Genomic DNA, 6,057 nt, shown 5'->3' with positions numbered 1-6,057 from the left:
CTATCCAGCAGACTTCTTCTCCCTCCATCCCAGCTGCTCTCTCCAGCAGACTTCTTCCTCCCTCCCAGCTGCTCTCTCTCCAGGAGACTTCTTCTCCCTCCATCCCAACTGCTCTCTCCAGCAGACTTCTCCGTCTATCCCAGCTGCTCTCTCCAGCAGACTTCTTCTCCCCCCATCCCAGATGCTCTCTCCAGCAGACTTCTTCTCCCTCCATCCCAGCTGCTCTCCAGCACACTTCTCCCTCCATCCCAGCTGCTCTCTCAGCAGACTTCTTCTCCCCCCATCCCAGCTGCTCTCTCCAGCAGACTTCTTCTCCCCCCATCCCAGCTGCTCTCTCCAGCAGACTTCTTCTCCCTCCATCCCAGCTGTTCTATCCAGGAGACTTCTTCTCCCTCCATCCCAGCTGTTCTATCCAGCAGACTTCTTCTCCCTCCATCCCAGCTGTTCTATCCAGCAGACTTCTTCTCCCTCCATCCCAGCTGTTCTATCCAGCAGACTTCTTCTCCCTCCATCCCAGCTGCTCTGTCCAGCAGACTTCTTCTCCCTCCATCCCAGCTGCTCTCTCTCCCGCAGTCTTCTTCTCCCTCCATCCCAGCTGCTCTGTCTAGCAGACTTCTTCTCCCTCCATCCCAGCTGCTCTCTCCAGCAGACTTCTTCTCCCTCCATGCCAGCTGTTCTATCCAGCAGACTTCTTCTCCCTCCATCCCAGCTGCTCTCTCCAGCAGACTTCTTCCTCCCTCCCAGCTGCTCTCTCTCCAGCAGACTTCTTCTCCCTCCATCCCAACTGCTCTCTCCAGCAGACTTCTCCGTCTATCCCAGCTGCTCTCTCCAGCAGACTTCTTCTCCCCCCATCCCAGCTGCTCTCTCCAGCAGACTTCTTCTCCCTCCATCCCAGCTGCTCTCCAGCACACTTCTCCCTCCATCCCAGCTGCTCTCTCAGCAGACTTCTTCTCCCCCCATCCCAGCTGCTCTCTCCAGCAGACTTCTTCTCCCTCCATCCCAGCTGTTCTATCCAGCAGACTTCTTCTCCCTCCATCCCAGCTGTTCTATCCAGCAGACTTCTTCTCCCTCCATCCCAGCTGTTCTATCCAGCAGACTTCTTCTCCCTCCATCCCAGCTGCTCTCTCCAGCAGACTTCTCCCTCCATCCCAGCTGCTCTCTCTCCAGCAGACTTCTTCTCCCTCCATCCCAGCTGCTCTCTCCAGCAGACTTCTCCGTCCATCCCAGCTGCTCTCTCCAGCAGACTCCTTCTCCCTCCATCCCAGCTGCTCTCTCCAGCAGACTTCTTCTCCCTCCATCCCAGCTGTTCTATCCAGCAGACTTCTTCTCCCTCCATCCCAGCTGTTCTATCCAGCAGACTTCTTCTCCCTCCATCCCAGCTGCTCTGTCCAGCAGACTTCTTCTCCCTCCATCCCAGCTGCTCTCTCCCCAGCAGTCTTCTTCTCCCTCCATCCCAGCTGCTCTGTCTAGCAGACTTCTTCTCCCTCCATTCCAGCTGCTCTCTCCAGCAGACTTCTTCTCCCTCCATCCCAGCTGTTCTATCCTGCAGACTTCTTCTCCCTCCATCCTAGCTACTCTGTCCAGCAGACTTCTTCTCCCTCCATCCCAGCTGCTCTCTCCAGCAGACTTCTCCCTCCATCCCAGCTGCTCTCTCTCCAGCAGACTTCTTCTCCCTCCATCCCAGCTGCTCTGTCTTGCAGACTTCTTCTCCCTCCATCCCAGCTGCTCTCTCCAGCAGACTTCTTCTCCCTCCATGCCAGCTGTTCTATCCAGCAGACTTCTTCTCCCTCCATCCCAGCTGCTCTCTCCAGCAGACTTCTTCCTCCATCCCAGCTGCTCTCTCTCCAGCAGACTTCTTCTCCCTCCATCCCAGCTGCTCTCTCCAGCAGACTTCTTCTCCCTCCATCCCAGCTGCTCTGTCTTGCAGACTTCTTCTCCCTCCATCCCAGCTGCTCTCTCCAGCAGACTTCTTCTCCCTCCATGCCAGCTGCTCTCTCCAGCAGACTTCTTCTCCCCCCATCCCAGCTGTTCTCTCCAGCAGACTTCTTCTCCCTCCATCCTAGCTGCTCTGTCCAGCAGACTTCTTCTCCCTCCATCCCAGCTGCTCTCTCCAGCAGACCTCTCCCTCCATCCCAGCTGCTCTCTCTCCAGCAGACTTCTTCTCCCTCCATCCCAGCTGCTTTGTCTTGCAGACTTCTTCTCCCTCCATCCCAGCTGCTCTGTCTTGCAGACTTCTTCTCCCTCCATGCCAGCTGTTCTATCCAGCAGACTTCTTCTCCCTCCATCCCAGCTGCTCTCTCCAGCAGACTTCTTCCTCCCTCCCAGCTGCTCTCTCTCCAGCAGACTTCTTCTCCCTCCATCCCAACTGCTCTCTCCAGCAGACTTCTCCGTCTATCCCAGCTGCTCTCTCCAGCAGACTTCTTCTCCCCCCATCCCAGATGCTCTCTCCAGCAGACTTCTTCTCCCTCCATCCCAGCTGCTCTCCAGCACACTTCTCCCTCCATCCCAGCTGCTCCCTCAGCAGACTTCTTCTCCCCCCATCCCAGCTGCTCTCTCCAGCAGACTTCTTCTCCCCCCATCCCAGCTGCTCTCTCCAGCAGACTTCTTCTCCCTCCATCCCAGCTGTTCTATCCAGCAGACTTCTTCTCCCTCCATCCCAGCTGTTCTATCCAGCAGACTTCTTCTCCCTCCATCCCAGCTGTTCTATCCAGCAGACTTCTTCTCCCTCCATCCCAGCTGTTCTATCCAGCAGACTTCTTCTCCCTCCATCCCAGCTGCTCTGTCCAGCAGACTTCTTCTCCCTCCATCCCAGCTGCTCTCTCTCCCGCAGTCTTCTTCTCCCTCCATCCCAGCTGCTCTGTCTAGCAGACTTCTTCTCCCTCCATCCCAGCTGCTCTCTCCAGCAGACTTCTTCTCCCTCCATGCCAGCTGTTCTATCCAGCAGACTTCTTCTCCCTCCATCCCAGCTGCTCTCTCCAGCAGACTTCTTCCTCCCTCCCAGCTGCTCTCTCTCCAGCAGACTTCTTCTCCCTCCATCCCAACTGCTCTCTCCAGCAGACTTCTCCGTCTATCCCAGCTGCTCTCTCCAGCAGACTTCTTCTCCCCCCATCCCAGCTGCTCTCTCCAGCAGACTTCTTCTCCCTCCATCCCAGCTGCTCTCCAGCACACTTCTCCCTCCATCCCAGCTGCTCTCTCAGCAGACTTCTTCTCCCCCCATCCCAGCTGCTCTCTCCAGCAGACTTCTTCTCCCTCCATCCCAGCTGTTCTATCCAGCAGACTTCTTCTCCCTCCATCCCAGCTGTTCTATCCAGCAGACTTCTTCTCCCTCCATCCCAGCTGTTCTATCCAGCAGACTTCTTCTCCCTCCATCCCAGCTGCTCTCTCCAGCAGACTTCTCCCTCCATCCCAGCTGCTCTCTCTCCAGCAGACTTCTTCTCCCTCCATCCCAGCTGCTCTCTCAGCAGACTTCTTCTCCCTCCATCCCAGCTGCTCTGTCCAGCAGACTTCTTCTCCCTCCATCCCAGCTGCTCTCTCTCCAGCAGTCTTCTTCTCCCTCCATCCCAGCTGCTCTGTCTAGCAGACTTCTTCTCCCTCCATTCCAGCTGCTCTCTCCAGCAGACTTCTTCTCCCTCCATCCCAGCTGTTCTATCCAGCAGACTTCTTCTCCCTCCATCCTAGCTGCTCTGTCCAGCAGACTTCTTCTCCCTCCATCCCAGCTGCTCTCTCCAGCAGACTTCTCCCTCCATCCCAGCTGCTCTCTCTCCAGCAGACTTCTTCTCCCTCCATCCAAGCTGCTCTGTCTAGCAGACTTCTTCTCCCTCCATCCCAGCTGCTCTCTCTCCAGCAGTCTTCTTCTCCCTCCATCCCAGCTGCTCTGTCTAGCAGACTTCTTCTCCCTCCATTCCAGCTGCTCTCTCCAGCAGACTTCTTCTCCCTCCATCCCAGCTGTTCTATCCAGCAGAGTTCTTCTCCCTCCATCCTAGCTGCTCTGTCCAGCAGACTTCTTCTCCCTCCATCCCAGCTGCTCTCTCCAGGAGACTTCTCCCTCCATCCCAGCTTCTCTCTCTCCAGCAGACTTCTTCTCCCTCCATCCCAGCTGCTCTGTCTTGCAGACTCCTTCTCCCTCCATCCCAGCTGCTCTCTCCAGCAGACTTCTTCTCCCTCCATGCCAGCTGTTCTATCCAGCAGACTTCTTCTCCCTCCATCCCAGCTGCTCTCTCCAGCAGACTTCTTCTCCCTCCATCCCAGCTGCTCTCTCCAGCAGACTTCTTCTCCCTCCATCCCAGCTGTTCTATCCAGGAAACTTCTTCTCCCTCCATTCCAGGTGCTCTCTCTCCAGCAGACTTCTTCTCCCTCCATCCCAGCTGCTCTCTCCAGCAGACTTCTCCATCCATCCCAGCTGCTCTCTCCATCAGACTTCTTCTCCCCCCATCCCAGCTGTTCTCTCCAGCAGACTTCTTCTCCCTCCATCCCAGCTGCTCTGTCCAGCAGACTTCTTCTCCCTCCATCCCAGCTGCTCTGTCCAGCAGACTTCTCCCTCCATCCCAGCTGCTCTCTCTCCAGCAGACTTCTTCTCCCTCCATCCCAGCTGCTCTGTCTTGCAGACTTCTTCTCCCTCCATCCCAGCTGCTCTGTCTTGCAGACTTCTTCTCCCTCCATCCCAGCTGCTCGCTCCAGCAGACTTCTTCTCCCTCCATGCCAGCTGTTCTATCCAGCAGACTTCTTCTCCCTCCATCCCAGCTGCTCTCTCCAGCAGACTTCTTCCTCCCTCCCAGCTGCTCTCTCTCCAGCAGACTTCTTCTCCCTCCATCCCAACTGCTCTCTCGAGAAGACTTCTCCGTCTATCCCAGCTGCTCTCTCCAGCAGACTTCTTCTCCCCCCATCCCAGCTGCTCTCTCCAGCAGACTTCTTCTCCCCCCATCCCAGCTGCTCTCTCCAGCAGACTTCTTCTCCCTCCATCCCAGCTGCTCTCCAGCACACTTCTCCCTCCATCCCAGCTGCTCTCTCAGCAGACTTCTTCTCCCCCCATCCCAGCTGCTCTCTCCAGCAGACTTCTTCTCCCCCCATCCCAGCTGCTCTCTCCAGCAGACTTCTTCTCCCTCCATCCCAGCTGTTCTATCCAGCAGACTTCTTCTCCCTCCATCCCAGCTGTTCTATCCAACAGACTTCTTCTCCCTCCATCCCAGCTATTCTATCCAGCAGACTTCTTCTCCCTCCATCCCAGCTGCTCTCTCAGCAGACTTCTTCTCCCTCCATCCCAGCTGCTCTCTCTCCAGCAGTCTTCTTCTCCCTCCATCCCAGCTGCTCTGTCTAGCAGACTGCTTCTCCCTCCATTCCAGCTGCTCTCTCCAGCAGACTTCTTCTCCCTCCATCCCAGCTGTTCTATCCAGCGGAGTTCTTCTCCCTCCATCCCAGCTGCTCTCTCCAGCAGACTTCTTCTCCCTCCATGCCAGCTGTTCTATCCAGCAGACTTCTTTTCCCTCCATGCCAGCTGCTCTCTCTCCAGCAGACTTCTTCCTCCCTCCCAGCTGCTCTCTCTCCAGCAGACTTCTTCTCCCTCCATCCCAACTGCTCTCTCCAGCAGACTTCTCCGTCTATCCCAGCTGCTCTCTCCAGCAGACTTCTTCTCCCCCCATCCCAGCTGCTCTCTCCAGCAGACTTCTTCTCCCTCCATCCCAGCTGCTCTCCAGCACACTTCTCCCTCCATCCCAGCTGCTCTCTCAGCAGACTTCTTCTCCCCCCATCCCAGCTGCTCTCTCCAGCAGACTTCTTCTCCCTCCATCCCAGCTGTTCTATCCAGCAGACTTCTTCTCCCTCCATCCCAGCTGTTCTATCCAGCAGACTTCTTCTCCCTCCATCCCAGCTGTTCTATCCAGCAGACTTCTTCTCCCTCCATCCCAGCTGTTCTATCCAGCAGACTTCTTCTCCCTCCATCCCAGCTGCTCTCTCTCCAGCAGACTTCTTCTCCCTCCATCCTAGCTGCTCTGTCTAGCAGATTTCTTCTCCCTCCATTCCAGCTGCTCTCTCCAGCAGACTTCTTCTCCCTCCATCCCAGCT

This window comes from Myotis nattereri (genome assembly GCF_964212035.1).
Source record: "Myotis nattereri genome assembly, chromosome: 12".
Taxonomy (NCBI): Eukaryota; Metazoa; Chordata; class Mammalia; order Chiroptera; family Vespertilionidae; genus Myotis; species Myotis nattereri.
This window is presented reverse-complemented; position numbering follows the sequence as displayed.